This window comes from Sus scrofa, chromosome 15 (assembly GCF_054392235.1).
Source record: "Sus scrofa isolate SSC_HxYL_T2T_F1_AM1 chromosome 15, Sscrofa_HxYL_maternal_Yorkshire_Landrace_v2.0, whole genome shotgun sequence".
NCBI classification, from domain to species: domain Eukaryota; kingdom Metazoa; phylum Chordata; class Mammalia; order Artiodactyla; family Suidae; genus Sus; species Sus scrofa.
The window spans coordinates 69,100,360-69,117,213 of NC_139397.1; the positions used below are offsets into that span (position 1 = coordinate 69,100,360).

The window sequence follows — 16,854 nt, forward strand, 5'->3', positions numbered from 1 at the left end:
TCTCTCCCAACCCAGCCCCACAAGAGGATTTTATTCCTCACCACACACTTGCCCGGGGACCTCCTGGCATCTCCTAGTCCCATAAAGACAATTACTCCTTGGACCCCTGCAAGGTCCCTGGGTCTCACCAATGAAAAATCATTGCCAAAATCCCACTCACATTTTCCTCACCAACCTTGAGCCTCAAGCCTCTTAACTGAGGAGAATCTCACCAAGAGCAGTTTTTAGCGCAGATGCAACATCCCTCTTTTGATTTCATAAAACTGTTTTCTTTATACATAAGCTCATTTTTGAAAGAGTGGAAAATACATACAGCAATCCCTGTTAAGGTGTGTGTGCGTTGCCCACAGCAAATTGACTATAAAGTATAAGAAACTAACTGCTGAAGTCATTTAGTCATGGCCAGAGCTTTGAAATGAACAGGTTTGCAACCTGGAAGCTTTGTGTATTCAAGGCATATTCTGGCAAACCACAACTCACATCTTCTAGAAATATCATGGACACACGTAAAAGGGAGGAAAGGGAGTTTTGTGGTCATCTGACCAGAAAAGAAATGGCCATCAGGTGGGGAGGATGGTGGAGAAAGAAAATGATATAAAACACCTGCCCTCTAATTGGCCCTTTGCTCAATACCTGACACCTGTGAGCTGTGTGGCTTCCCCTCCCCAGAGAGACAGACAGACAGACAGACAGACAGACACACACACACACACACACACACACACACACACCCTCTCTCACTGCCCCTCACAGTGAGGATCATTGCCCCTTCCCAGCTCAAGTGCCAGAGCCCATACCCATGCCTTCTGAGGCCACAGCCACTCTATTTACTTTGCAAGGACTGCTGTAAAAATACCACCACCTGGGTGCCTTAAAATTTACTCAAAAGTTTACTCTCTCACCGTTTGGGAGACTAGAAGTCCAAAATGAACGTATTGGCAGGGTAGCAGGGTTGGTTCCTTCCTGTGAGTTCCAAAAGATCATCCATTCTGAGCCTGCCTCCGTCCTCTACTAGCCGGCAGTCCTTGGCGTTCTTGGCTTGCAGGTGCATCCCTCCCACCCATCTCCGCCCTCCCACTGTCTAAACCATCCCGTGGGCTGTCCTCCCTGTGTGTCTCCATGTTTTCTTATGCAAACACCAGTCACATGGTTTCGTGCCCACCTTAATCTAGTATGACCTCATCTTACCTAAATACATCTAAGACCCTACGATAAAATCAGGTCTTGTTCTGGGGTTCTGGGTGGATCTGGATTTGGGGGAGGACGCCATTCAATCTCGTATGTCAATCGTCTCAAACAGTCCACCTGGGTTATCCCTAATGGATTATAAATTCCTACATCATGAGCAATAAAGGCAAAGGAAGAGAGCAAGAAAAAAAAGGCTGGAAACCCAAACTCAGCTGAAACAGGTTGGACTAAAGTTTTCTGGAAGCCTCCGAAGAGCCTGGATGAAGATTTTGCTGTCTTCCTTGTTGCTTGGAGAAAGGAGGGGAATGAATCTTTGCAGGAGGAAACTTTCTAAAACATGGGTAATGAAAGCAAATCTCCTGGAAACATAAGGGTTGGATCACAGCTACCTTAGGCAAGAAAACAGTGCGATGAATGTTACAGAACCTATAAAAGTGTCTTTCAGAAGAATTCTTAAGGACATGGGAAAATGCTTATGCTGCAATGCTAAACAAAAAAGCCAGGATTCAAAACTGCACTTCAGCATGAGCTCAACTATGTAATAAAGAGGAAACATTTCCAGAAAGTAAGGCTGGTGCCAACTGTGAGGTAGGAAGATGTAAGCAGAGGGCTATTATTTTTATTTTACACACTTATTTGGTATCTGAATTTTTTTCCCCAAACCTGGTTAAAGGTGGCCGAAAAGTACAAACTTCCGGTTACATGATTAATTAGAACTAGGGATGTAGTGTAGCATAAGATTAATATAATTAATGGAGTTCTCATCATGACTCAGTGGAAATGAATCTGACTAGTATCCATGAGGATGCAGGTTTGATCCCTGGCCTCGCTCAGGGGGGTAAGGATCCGGCCTTGCCATGAGCTGTGGTGTAGGTTGCTGACATGGTTCAGACCTGGTGTTGCTGTGGCTGTGTCGTAGGCCAGCACCTGCAGCTCTGACTTGACCCCTAGCCTGGGAACCTTCATATGCCTTGGGTTTGCCCCCCCAAAAAAAAGAAAAAGAAAATTAATATAATTAACCCTACTGTATGTTGTATACGAGAGCTGTTCTATAGGAATATTATTTCTATTTTGGCCCTGCCCATGACATGTGGAAGTTTTGGGCCAGAGATCAAAACCTCACCACAGTTGTTTTTTTTTTGTTTGTTTGTTTGGTTTTGTTTTTTTGTCTTTTTGCCATTTCTTGGGCCACTCCCTCGACATATGGAGGTTCCCAGGCTAGGGGTCTAATCGGAGCTGCAGCTGCCAGCCTATGCCAGAGCCACAGCAACGCAGGATCCAAGCCGCATCTGCAAATTACACCACAGCTCACAGCAGCGCCGGATCCTTAACCCACTGAGCAAGCCAGGGATCAAACCCGCAACCTCATGGTTCCTAGTCGGATTGGTTAACCACTGAGCCACGATGGGAACTCCAAATCCTCACCACAGTTGTGACCTGAGCTGCTGCAGTGATAACACTGGATTCTTAATTCATTGAGCCACCAGGGAACTCCTAGGAACATTGCTAAGAGAGAGAGTACTCATCACAAACATAAAAATTTTTACTTTTTCTTTTCTTTTGTTAAAGGCTCACTAGATTTACTGTGGTAATCACTTCATGATGTATGAAAGTCAGATTATGCTATACACCTTAAACATACAGTGCTGTAGGACAATTATATCTCAATAAAACTGGAGGAAAAAAATAAACTTTTAATTTGAAAATAGGTTTACGGGAGTTCCAATTGTGGCTCAATGGGTTACACACCCAACTAGTATCCATGAGGATGCAGGTTTAATCCCTGGCCTCACTCAGTGAGTTAAGGATCTAGCGTTGCCATGAGCTGTGGTATAGATCACAGGTGTGACTCACATCTGGCATTGCTCTGTCTGTGGTGTGGGCTGGTGGCCACAGCTCCAATTCTACCCTTAGCCTGGGAACCTCCAAATGCTGCAGGTAGGGCCCTAAAAAGAAGAAGAAAAAAAAAATGAAATGAAAATAGGTTTACATTTACAGGAAAGTTGTAAAGATAAGACAAAGAATTCCCATATATATGGTACCCAGTTCCCTCTACTGTTAACATCTTATATCTGTCACCACTAATGAGCCATTATTATCAACTAGTGTCCATTCGTTAATGGGATTTTTAAAGTTTTTAATCTAATGTCCTTTTTCTGTTCCAGGGTCCCATCCAGGACACCAAATGACATTTAGTGATCATGTCTCCCTAGGCTCCTCTGGACCACAATATTTTCTTAGGCTTTCCTTGTTTTTGATGATCTTGACAGTTTTGAGGAGTTCCTGTTGGATATTTTGGAGAATGTCCCACTATTTATTTGGATTTGTCTGATGTTTTTCCTCAAGATTAGACTTGGGTTATGAATCTTGTGGAAAAAGACTACAAAAGCTACGTGCCCTTCTCATCACATCATATAAGGAGATATATTAATTTTTTTAACGAAACATACAATAAAGTATATTTTAAATAAGGGTTGGGCTAGAAAAATAGCATTTGAGCATGGATGATGAGTAATGATGATTAATATCTTTCTTTACAGTTTTTTATAAAAAGCATTGAATACGTTTTACAACTGGAAAAGGAATTCACAAAGAGAATCCAGAAACGGCAGCAAGGCACTAGGCTGTGGGGACAGAGGCGGGGGAGGAGCCAGGCCTTGGTCTGGTGCGGGAACAGTGTCAGTGTGATGCGGAACACGCCAGGCCTGGCCTCTGGGAGCAGTCAAAAGATTACTAATGGCAGGACAGAAAGTAACAGCAACAAAGGGAGAGGGAGGGTCAGGCTGGGAAGACAGTGCTAATGAGAACACTGAGAAGCATTCCAGGCGAAAGGGTCACCCAAAAATGTAAGCAAGCCTGGAGCTAAGATTAGTTATAGCCAAATAAGTCTCGCAGGATCCAGGGGGTGCAGGCAGCTGGGTGAAAACTTGGGCACCTCCGTGTCTCCGAATCCGGCAACGCGATGCTTTATGTAAATACTGACTTTTTAGGGAAGACAGCGAGGAGCCTCTTTCTTTTTCCACTGCAGGGATTAAGGAAAGTTTATTGATTTTTAAACAGGCTGTTTCTAATCTGGCCTTATTTTAGATCTAATAAGCCTGTTATCATTATTTTGTAACGGGGTACAGAGAAGGGAATGCCATGTCAATCGGTGGCTAAAGTATTTTTAATTGCTTTGGAAGATGGTACATTAAAACTAAGACTGGAGGTCACACGCGAGTCCCAGGGCACAGGTCCCACAAGCTTATTGTACTAGAAACTGTGTGTTGTCCCAGCTTACAGTGCAGCGTTAAGATGACTGGGCAGGTGGGCCAGCATCCACACATTGGGGCAAATGACCATTACTTCCAGAGAAGGCAATCTTGCAGGTCTGGGCAAACTTCTACTCCTTTCAAGACCCAAATCAAGTGTGCGACATCTAAAATTCAGGCATCACAGTGGCTTTGTCTTGTGCTTGCACTGCAGAATAGGCAGCATTGCTAAGGTTTCATCTTTTCAATGGGCATAAAAATCACCTCCCTTCCTACTCACAGGTTTTTCTAAGTGAGGCCAGTTTTTATTAACGTATTTTGGAGTCTGTAAAGTGCCATTCACAAGCTGGGTGATGTTGGAGTTTCCACTGTGATGCAGTGGGATCAGTGGCCTCTTGGGAGTGCTGGGATGCAGGTTCCATTCCCGGCCCCCACAGTGGGTTAAAGATCCCGTGTTGCCTCAGCTCAGATTTAAAACTGATCCCTGTCCGGGGAACTCCATATGCCGCGGAGGCGGGCAGGGGGCGAGGGGTGGGGTGGGGGGAGCAGAGGGAATGCATGTTCTGGATGATGTTATTATGAAACATCTGCAAGTTACCGGTATGTGCCATCTGCTGGCTACTGTGCCTCATTACCAAGACACGTTTGGGAGGAAAAGAGGTCCACCACATGAATGGTTGATAATCTAACTTACGTGAATTCAGCAGGATGTGTGGCTGGCACCCCATATTGCTGACTGTTTCTCTGCATACTGCTCAGAGCTGAGACCACTGACCACGGACGCTCTCCCCCAGTGCAGGTTCCTGAATCAGCGCTCAGGCAGCGAGGAATTAGTTTAAGCACCCCCTATTCCTGCGGGTTTAGGGACCCTGGGCTCCCAGCTGATCCCCAGGCTGGCATTTCGGTCCCAGCTGTGCTTGGTGGCTAATCACATGGGTTGGGGTGAGGGTGTCCCGAGGTTCAGAGAAGCCAGGACAGGGCTTCTGTGTGGTTCCTGCAGAATTCTGGACGGGGCATCTAAGATCAGGATGACCTGATCTCCATGTGGGAATTGCTGCTGCCTGCAACCTAAAAGATGCTTGAGAGCCAACCCTCTATCAGAGGCCAGGCACATCGTGGGCGGAGCCTCCTGGTGGGTGGATCCTGGCCCCGCCTCTTCCTTACCTGCCCTGTTTTGCAGAGGAAGCAGCCTTCCTGCCCAGGTGCCGGTCTTAGGTTTTACAAGTTGCTTTACTAATTTTCCATCCTATCCCGTCTTCTCCTCTAATGCTTAGCCCTTCACATGGAAAGTATCCCTCCAGGAGCTTCTGCCTTGGAGAGGTTTTAGTATGGGAGATAAATGGGAAAGGAAGTGAGTGCTGAATGAAGTTTTAAGCAAGTCTCTTTTCTATTTCCTTCTGGTTGCCTGGAAAGGGCATTGACAATTTATTCTGCTGAATATCTCAAAATGGAGAAAGGCCTTGAATTCAACAGGGAATGGCCAAGTTTTAGGGTGTGTGTTTGAAGGGGCAAGGATAAGACTTGGGGGCGGGGGCAGTGTGCTGTTACCATCCATGGCAGTGAAAGGCTGTAGTCTGCCCAGGGATTCAGAGAGAACACACTTTACATGTGGTCACCCTGGGAGCCATTCCATTTTCCAGCCCCTCCAGCCTGCCTTGGAATCACTGTTGGGTTCAGTTAGCTAAATTTTATTGCTGGCCCCCTGTGACCCAGCTGGAGTGTGGGGAAAGCAGAGTGTCAAAGTTGTGAAGGGCCTGCTCGCTGACCTTGAAGGATTTATCACTGAAATAGGAGGACAGATTTGTCAGTAAGAGCTGGTCAGTTAGTGACAGAGGTCAGGGTAAGGTACTGTGACAGCCCCAGAGAAGGGACTTAGCCCAGTCTTGGGGTGTGCTGTAGTATGGTGTGTATGTGTGTGTGTCTCTCTGTGTCTGCATGTGTGTCTGTGTAAGTGTGTTGTTGAAATGAATAAACAGAAATCTCAATTTATTTTAAATGGAGTCAGGACACCAGAAGGGGGAATTCTCACATCCTTTGACAGCAGAGCCCAACAGGAAGAAGAAAAACTCTTCTTTCTGGCAAGGACTCAGGCAATGAGAAGCCACCGCCTCTGCTTACTATGGCCCTCCCAACTTCCTCTCTCTGTCCCCTATAAAAAGTCTCCTTCCCTTGCCATGTGGAGGGACTTGCACCTGGCTTGCCATGGCTGCAGACCCCATATTTCAATTGTGGGGTGCAATAGGAGAGGAAGAACTTTACCCTTCTGGGTTTTTCTGGCTGGTCTAAGAATTAAATGGACATAAGACAGATTAACAGGAGAAAATCACACAAAAGTCGAATGACATGTATGCACGGGAGAGACCTAGGAAAAATATGTAACTCACCCAGATGTCTGAAGCCCTCACCTTAAATACCATCCTCAGCTAAAGACAAAAGGGGATGTTGGGGGTGGTGGTTTGGGACTTCAGAAGGGAAGTTCACATGGAGATGGAAAAGCCAGTGTTGGCTGGGCCTGCAGAGACAAGGGACACAGAGTGGACTCTGATCACTAGAAGATTCCCCACCACGTGGAGCCCGGACGCTCCACCCTGGTAGCTCTATTCTAGGAAGAGACCCTCTGTGTAAATTCTTTTAGGCAGTTAGGGGAAGGTCAAAATTCCTGAGTTTTTTTGGGGGGAGGTGGGCCTTGATTGTTTTCAGATTGAAAAAATTGGCATGACAAAGAGGCATTTTGGGGTGGCGAGTTTTGCTTCCCTCCACAATTCTTTTTTCTTTTTAGGGCCACACCTGTGACATATGGAATTTTCTAGGCTAGGGGTCAAATCAGAGATACAGCAATGCCAGATCCGGGCCACGTCTGCGACCTATACCACAGCTCACGGCTGCGCCGGATTCTTGAATCCACTGAGCAAGGCCAGGGATTGAACCCGCATCCTAATGGAGGATTCATTTCTGCTGTGCCACAACGGGAACTCCCCTCTCCACAAATCTTTGAGGATCTCAAGAAGACCTCTTTGTTGGATAAATATCTGGCACTCTTTTGTTTTAGGTCAACAATGTATACATCTTCCTTAAAGACAAGACGCCTGATCTAAATCTTGAAAGGAGATTCCAAGCAAAGAGAAGGGCAAAGTACACGGGGGCAAGAGAGACATGCAGAGACCCATCGAGTGGGAGGAGGGGTGAGGTCAGGAGACAGGCTGAAGAAGCAGGCAGGGGTTAGGCTGGGAGGTCCAAGGCTTGAAGCATGCAGATTAATCCTGTAATAGAATGGGGCCCTGGGCAGCAGGGGAGAGACATGGTTAGATTAGCCCTTCGGAGACATTGCTCTGGTGGCACTGTAGGAGAAAATGTCCCAATAAAATGTAGAAAGGAGAGACCCCAGCCATGATGACGAAGCAAAGTCTAGCCAACTGCCCCAACCAGTCCTCCTCCATGCATCTGCTTCTGTAAATTTGTTTCCGCATCTACTACATTGCCTGACGTCACTCCAGTGCAACTAGCCAAGCTTGGACCCGGAAGACGTAGCCCATAAAAGCCTTGTGAAACCCTTCTTCCGGGCTCAGACTCTGGAGAGCAATCTCCTCTGAGCCGGCCGGCGTAATAAACCTGAGTTCTTCAACTCTCCGAGTGCTCGCTTGGTTTCTCGCCGGGTAAAAGAGCTGATCCACAGCAGCCACAGAGCTGCTGGAGCTGGTACGCTACAGCCACGGGGCTGTCACCAGAGCGGATATGCTGCAGCACAGGGCTGCTGGGTGTCTGCCATAACAGCACCTGGGGACCAGAGTGATGGAAGGCACAGGTGGCAGTGGGACGCTGAGTTAGCCACCAGGGAAAACAGTCCAAGAGAGAGGCAACCAGAGCCGGAATTCCATCAGGAGAGAAAGCGATAGAGAGGTGAAGGTTCTACATCATCCTGCTGTCCCACAACCCAGCTGACACCTCCATCTCCCCTGTCACAGCTCTCCGACCCCGCTGCTTCCTGCCAGACAAACCCGGGCAGCCCCCCAGCGCCCGCCCCATGAGACAGCGTCCTGCCAGGCTGTCCTTAAACACCTAGGAAGCGGAAGTCACGGAGGGGAAGAGGCCAATCAGAGAGAGCAGAGCAGACGCGCCCCGCCTCCCCTCCCTCCATTGCCTTGGTGGTCACAACGTAGGGTCTTTTGCTCTTCGCAGTTTAGTAAGTCCGGTTACTTCTCTATGGGCCTAATTGAACACTTAGACGTGTATGAGGGGTTAAGTTGTGCTATTAGGGTAATAGAGTCCTAACTCTGGGAAGTTTTACAGCACTGTTTCTTTTTTCTTTTTTTTTTCTTTAATGGAAACAAATTTTCCTCCCTCTTTCACTGCCCTCCCCTGTCGCCCTCCCCTGTCGCCCTCCAGGATCTCCAGGTGAAGACTGACCACTCCCAGAAGAGGTCTTTTACCTCCCAAAGAGGCATCCACCGTGAGAGTGTCCTCATTAGAGCTTATTCTTAGCTTCTAGAGGTCACTTCGGTAAATACCCATCAGAGTGGATTCTCATGTAAATAATATCTGTTGTGAGGGAAGGAGAGAATGATAATGAGACTGTTAGGAAATGATCTGTGACTTTCCGGCTTTCTTATTCTGATGAAATAAAAAGCAGCAGGCATTTCTGAGCACCTGCCCCATTGATGCATTGCACTAGGGTGTGGGGTAGGTCATGGGTGCGTAAGATAACCACCCAGTCCTTTCCTCTGGGAGGTAGGTCCACCCCATGGAGCTTGGGGTGGCCAGTTCTGCCCAAGGAACTGGGAGTGCTTGTGTGTGAACTGGATTTTTAAATGGCAAGTGGGTGTTTGACAGGCAAAGACAAGGCACTCTGATCTGAGGAGGCAGCATTACCTATCAATGGGGGGATGGATACTAAGGCTGGGGAGACACTGGGTGTGGCTGGAGGCTGGGGTGCTTGGGGAGTGATGGGAGAGCAGCTGGGAAAGTTGCCTGCAAAGGCCCCAATGGCACTGGGGTTGGGCTTTACTAAAGGGCAAGCAACTGGCAGTCATCAAATGTGTGCAGGCCTGGTGTGTTTTGTTTTTGGAAGATAACTAGAGAAAGGGGAGTGATGAAAAGCAATCTGAAAAGCTGTTAGAGGATGAAGGTGACAAAGCTTGGTGAGGCAGTGGGATGGAGAGAAAGAGACAGTGCCTCGGAATATTTAGGATGTGGAGTAGAGCTGAGCTGCCTGCTGGCATAGGAAGGAGTATGATAGAAAATTTGCTTGTTTGGGGAAACAGGTCCCTACCATGCACTTGGATACCTGAGGAGAGGTAATGCTTTTATAAACTGGTATCATGTCAGGTGAATCTAAGGATGGAATTGCCTAAGGAGCTGGCAGAAGGCACAAAGGGAGAGCTAGAGGGCGTGTGGAGGGAGGCTTGTACTTTGTGCCCAGGTGGAATCTGCCGGTTTTCCTGTCATCGGTGCCACCCACTGCATAGACTGGGGCTGTACCAAGTGGGGCTCCCAGTCCAGCCTCCACAAGTGAGGCAGTTCTGGGAGCGTGGTCGGATGAAAGCACACATTGGATGCAGGACTAGAGGATGTCAGGTGGAGCTCTCAAGAAGGCAGCTGAAGCTTGGATATCAGGAGATAGCTGGGATGGAAATCTGAGCACCAAGATAGCATCCTGGAGACAGCCAAAGCCGGGGGTGGGGTGGGGTGGGTAATGACTCCAGGAGGGCCCCAGACTGAGGTGCAAGGAACAGCAGCATTTAAGAAGCAGCTGAGGAGGGGGTGGCAGTGGAAACTGTGGTGTGAAGAGGACAGGAGAGAGCAGGGGCTGGGAATCTGCCGTAGGATGGACCAGGCTGGTTAAGAAGCAAGTAAAACCAGTGAAGCCAGTGAGGGAAGATAAGCAAAGTGGGAGCAAAGGGAATGGGATAGGGCAGGGAGGAGGGCAGGGGGTGGGGTGTCAGCCTAAGGGATCCGGACTGCTGTGCCTCCACCTGCCTGCCTGGATACTAACTTCTCTGAATCCAGGCCTCGCTCTGTTTGCTCTTGGACATCATCCAAAGCTCTGAGGGAGGCTGCCAACTTGACCTGTAGGGTCTCAAGCCTTTGGGATTAGAGGTAAAACAGGAAGGGTCTTGTAACCTCCCTTAACTCCAGGATAAGAGCTTCTGGACCCCTGGACCTACGCCACTCTTGCTTATTTTGCACTGGAAAAAAAAAAAAAAATCAGCGTAGATACCATGCAGTGATATTTTTGAGCAGAGCTTTGATCTTGTGGTAGGAACATTCCAGGAGAAAACAAGAAAAAAGCTTCTTAAGAATCTGCTGCTGCTTGGCTGAGCAATTGGGTGTTGGGCTGACTGATGGAGGTCTCAGCAATTGGGGGGGCACACTCTCCCCTGGCCCTCAGAAGAACCCATGGCGTGTTCTGATCCTGGCCAGCCAGCTACTGTCTTCACGGTTAAGTGCCTCTAACCACCACCATGTGTCAGCTGGAAATTTTCCTTAAAGAAACAAACAGCAATCCTAATAATACTGTAAAGGGATTGTGTCCCGAGGTTCACATCACAAGTGGAATCATGTCCATCTGTGCAAACAAACTTTTAAATACATGTATGAAGCTTGAAAAGCATCTCTGAAGATTTTTAATGTGAGGACATGATGGGACAGGGTTGGAGAATTTAACAGTGATGTAAAGACTACAAGTCAAATTGTTCTCTTTTTCTGCTTTGCATGATCACAGTGTTAGTATTAGTGCTTATTTATTTGGTAAAATAGAAATTCTAATGGACAGGGAGTAGCTTTAAGCTTTTAGAGGTTCTTAACTGTGAATGAAGCAAGATAAGGTAGGTTTTAGTCTGAGATACATCCAAGAAAACTACATTTATTTTGGTGGGCTGGGACCAAATACAGATTTTTTTTTTGAGAAAAAGAGGCATTGAACCCTCCCCCCCAATTTTCTTTTCAAGAAATTAGTATTTTCTATTTGATTAATGATAAAAATTGACCATGTCCACATTTCCTCCTTTCTTTTCCTACTAACTCAGCAAATGGGATATATTCCATCTGCTGTTCCTTCTCTCACCTCAGATCTTCTCAATCTCCTTAAGACAGAATGGTTAAGTAATAATAGTGATAGTTTCTGGTAGGATGAGGAGAACTGGATGATCACAGAGATGAAGGGGCATCCAGCAGGTGTGACTGGAGGAGGGGGCTGCCTGCGTATATGGAGAACTCTAGGGGGGATCATTTTGACAAATATTTTTTTCCTCTGGACTGAATTTGAACCATTAGGGTCATTTTTGTTCGGATGCTATTTGGTTCTCATTCATTTACTGGGCACATACCATGCACTGTTGGGATACCTGGGGGAGGTAATGCTTGTATTTATTTATTTATTTATTGCTTTTTAGGGCTGCACCTGCAGCATATGGAAGTTCCCAGGCTAGGGGTTGAAATTGGAGCTACAGCTGCCAGTCTACACCACAGCCATAGCAACGGCAACTCGGGAACCAAGAAGTGTCTGCGGTCTACACCACAGCTCCCAGCAATGCCAGGTCCCTGACCCACTGAGTGAGCCCAGGGATCAAAACCACATCCTCATGGATACTGGTTGGATTTGTTTCTGCTGTGCCACAACAGGAACCCTGGTGATGCTTTTATAAACTGACTTCTGATATCATGTCAGGTCAATCTAAGGATGGAATTGCCTGAAGATTTGGCAGAGGGAAAAAGGGAGAGCTAAAGGAGGGCATGCGAAGGCTTTTGTGCCCAAGTGGAATCTGCTAGTTTTCTCAAATGTCTGCAGTTGTGCCATTGATGCCAGCCACTGTCTGCTGGATAAAGTGGCATTCTCACTGTAGCCCCTTGCATGCGAGGCACTTCAGGGAGACTCCCACGGCCTGCACTGGGGCCATTGGCTCTACAAGTTGAGTCCTGAGGGCAGCTTCTCAGACCCAGATGAGGGATAACAGGAAAACCCTGTTTGGTTTGAGATACATATATATGTTTTTTTTTGCGGGGGAGGGGGTCTTTTTATTCTTTTAGGGCCGCACCATATGGAGGTTCTCAGGCTAGGGGTCCAATCGGAGCTGTAGCCTCCGACCTACACCACAGCTCACAGCAATGCTGGATCCTTAACCCACTGAGCAAGGCCAGGGATCAAACCCACAGCCTCATGGTTCCTAGTCGGATTTGTTTCTGCGTCACCATGACGGGAATGCCTAGAAATAATTTTTTGAAGAGTTCCCTGGTAGTCTAGTAGTTAGGACCTGGTGTTTTCACTGCTGTGGTCTGGGTTCAACCCCTGGTCTGGGAACTGAGATCCCACATCAAGCTGCTCCACACTGCAGCCAAAAAAAAAAAAAAAAAAAAAAAAAGGGAAATATTTTGTGAGAGTCTTCTAGTTGATTCTTTCCATTATATGTGAGGAGAAAAATGGAACGTATTCTTTCTTCTTACTTGTTATGGTTACCAAGAATCACAGACCAAAAATTTTTTCAGACCAAAAATTTTGGGAACCTTATTGTCTCCAAATTTTCTTGTCAGAAATGAAAGCGCTAGACATATAGCAAAAGCACATTGCTGGCTTAATTATTTTTTATTTGCTGAAATGCCAGGCTCAGATGATCCTGAATAGGAGAGATTGGAGCTGGGCTGTATGTGAAGATTCAGATCCAATGGCATCTTTTTCCAAAAATATTATATTTTGGCCACACCTGTGGCACAAGGAAGTCCCTGTGCCAGGGATCAATCCTAAGCCACAGCAGTAACAATGCCAGATCCTTAACCTGCTGCACCACCAGGGAACTCCCCCCAAATTATTTTAAAGCCTTAAAAATGGATGTAACAGAGTTCCTGTTGTGGCACAGTGGTTAACGAATCCGACTAGGAACCATGAGGTTGCAGGTTCAGTCCCTGTCCTTGCTCAGTGGGTTAACGATCCAGCGTTGCCGTGAGCTGTGGTGTAGGTTGCAGACGGGGCTCGGATCCTGCGTTGCTATGGCTCTGGCGTAGGCCGGGGGCTACAGCTCCGATTCGACCCCTAGCCTGGGAACCTCCATATGCCGCAGGAGCGGCCCAAAGAAATAGCAAAAAGACAAAAAAAAAAAAAAAAAAAAAAAGGATGTAGCTGCAACTTTATATGGTGAAATAACATAGGTATTTGAGAAATGTACTATTGGTTATGAATTATAATAGTAGCCACAATTTATTAGCCCTTATGCTACGTGTTTCCTACTAACTGCCTTGTATACCTACTGTTGAAGCCAAGTCTGACCACCAGCCACAGCGGTCAGCTAGTTCTCAGGGTTAGAATGTCTGTCTCTGCTCATTTTCCCGCTTGCTAAGTTCATGTCTACTTTATTTTTTTATTTTTTTGGTCTTTTTAGGGCTGCACTTGCGGCATATGGAAGTTCCCAGGCTAGTATCGGAGCTGCAGATGCCGGCCCACACCACAGCCACAGCAACTCAGGATCCGAGCTGCATCTGCAAACTACACCACAGCTTGCAGCAACATCGGATCCTTAACCCACTGAGCGAGGCCAGGATCAAACCCTCATTCTCTTGGATACTAGTCAGGTTCATTACTGCTAAGCCACAATAGAAACTCTTATTAAACTTTTTCTTTTTTCTTTTTTTTTTTTTTTGGCCGTGCCCAAGGCATGTGGAATATCCCAGGCCAGGGATTGAATCTGTACTACAGCAGTGATGATGCCAGATCTGTAACCCAATGAGCCACCAGGGAACTCTCTACTTTGTAAATCTTTTTTTTTTTTTTTTTTTTGGCTGCACTCATGGGCCAGGAATTGAACCCACACCACAGCAGTAACCAGAGTCACAGGAGTGACAATGCCAGATCCTTAACCTGCTGAGCCACCAGGGAACACCCTCTACTTTGTAAATCTTAATGCAGACACGTTCTTTATCTAACCCACTTCCAATTTTTTTTTGGAAAAAGGCAGCATTCTGATGAATAAAATCCATTTTTGGAATGATCTTTTAGAGAGTGATTGATTTTGAAGGCTTTATAGTCTTAAATCCTAAAGAATCTATGGTTTAGCCGAAAGACAACAGCCATTCTTGTTTAAATTATTCTGCTCACCCTGTTTACTTTGTAAAACAGCTGTATTTTATGCAAACAGAATTGGAAAGCCCTGATTTGGGCTCTGCAGGGGCAAAGGCCCTTCCTAGGTCACCAAGTACAGACTTGTGTAGTCCCCAGCTTATGATAGTACAACTTAAAAATTTTCAACTTTAGGATGATGTGAAAGTAATATGCACTGAGTAGAAACCATCCTTGGAATTTTCAATTTTAACCATTTCCTGAGCTAGCAACATGCTGTCTGGTGGTGCTGGGCAGCCTCAGTGCCTGGTCAGCCCTGCAAGAACAAGGGTAGACAACCAATACACAGACAACCATCCTGCATTCTGTATTCAGTACAGTATTCAATAAATGTCACGAGATATTCAGTACTTTATGGTAAAATAAGCCTTGTGCTAGATGATTTTACCCAGCTGCAGGCTAATGTAAGTATTCTGACACATTTAATTTGGGTTGGGCTCAGCTATGATGTTCTGTAGGTTAGGTATAGTAAATGTATTTTCAATGTATGTATTTTCCACTTATGACAGGTTTATCAGCCAATAACCCCATTGTAATTTGAGGATGTATTGTCTGGTGGGGTTTCAGAGGGATTCTGTCATTTCCACCCCTGCCCATGGATCATAAGGGATATGGGGGGGGGGGTTGTCATCTGGAATGAGATCTGGTTCACTCTCCTTTACAATGTAAATAATGTGTGTTCAGACACATCATCTTCACACATGTACTTTATGGACGATCGATGTATGTGCATATACAGTATATATGTGGTCACTTCTGTTTAATTTCTCCCAGAGTTGCCCTTCATAATTATGCCAAGTAGAGGTTACTAGTGCATAGTAACCTAACTGAAATATAAACTATTCAAAGAGAATTTAGATTTCTGGAGAGGACTGCTGCCTGTTGACAAGAACTCATGCCCTTGGCAAGCTGTTCCTCCCCCGACCCTTGGCATATGAAAATGTAAGGCTATCCTGCTTTTACTGTCAAAGCTTAGGACCTTGGTCTCTCCTTCTTGCCATCGTATAAGGCCAAAAGAGAGATGTTGGTTATTTTGACAACCTTAAAATGGACTCCAGGAATGTCACTGACAGGGAGTCCCTGTTGTGGCTCAGCAGGTTACAAGCCCTACTTGTACCCATGACAATGCAGCTTCAATCCCTGGCCTCACTCAGTGGTTTAAGGATCCCCCATTATTGTGGCTGTGGTGTAGGCTGGCAGCCGCAGCTGTGATTCGACTCCTAGCCTGGGAACTTCCATATGCCTTGGGTGTGGCCCTAAAAAAAAATAATAATAATAAGCAAAAAAGAAAAAAAAAAAAAAGGAATGTCACCAATAGCATGACCTTTGTGACTAAATCCAGCAATAAGAATCATTTTCCTCAATGAAGTTCAAACAACCATCACTGGGTACAAAGGCTGTGATTTTTTTTTTTTTTGGCATTCTTGCTTAGCTGAATCCTGACACAGGTCCTGATGGCAGAATCTGGCTATTTGGCTTCAACCCCTACCTGTTGAGCACAATTCCCTTTGCATGTGAAGCGCCTCCAGAAGGGCTGGCCTTCAGGGCTGTGCCCAAGTGAGTTTTCTTGTACTGTGTATCGTGTCACTTCTGATCCCATCAGTGGTTACGGAGCTTCCTGGGAATACAAAGTCCAAGGCACTTGCCCATCCTGCCGGCACCACAGGCCTGAGCAAAAAGGGCAAGGTGGTTTTGAGGGAGCTGCCAGAAGACCGAGAGGGTCACAACACCTTCACTCAAGGGCAGAACAGCCACCTCCAGCTGGCAGCTCCCTTGCGTCACTCTGTCGCTAAGTGGGAATGGATGCTCCCTCCTGGGCTGGAATCCCATTATCCATCCCAGGCCCTCGGCCTTCTGGAGGGCAGGAAGGGACATCAGGTCAGGGTGTGACTCAAAACTCCTTGTTGTTGGCTTAAAGATCCTCTCATGACTTCCCAGGTGTAGAAAAAACAAGGTTTAAAGGGACCTGCACATCAGAGCAAGTGGCCCTTAGAACCTGAAGGGGAAAGCAGTTCAACATCCCTAAATGGAAGCTTTGTTATTAAGAGTCCTTATCTGGTAAGGCTCTGAGGTAAAATCAGTGAGTCCTGACTTGCTGTTTTTGTTTTAATGTTGTACTTTGGAGAGGTCTTGTTTTGACCTGGTGAGGATAAGAGTGGGTGGGAGGGATGGACCTCAGGCGAAGGGAGGGTTTTTATTTACTTTCTGATAATCATACTGCCTGCCTCTCTTGGAAAATCCTTCCTTGTCGTGTCAAGTAGTACAAAATAAAACCAAATGTTCTTTGTGTATTTACATTGGGGCCTTAGTTATAGA

The 16,854-nt window shown here is 46.4% G+C and overlaps 1 pseudogene; it reads right to left on the reverse strand.

Annotated features, from left to right (window-relative positions):
- Nucleotides 1–15,428: 15,428 nt before the first annotated feature.
- On the reverse strand, nt 15,429–16,530 carry LOC100623136 (small ribosomal subunit protein uS12-like; annotated as a pseudogene).
- Nucleotides 16,531–16,854: the final 324 nt, after the last annotated feature.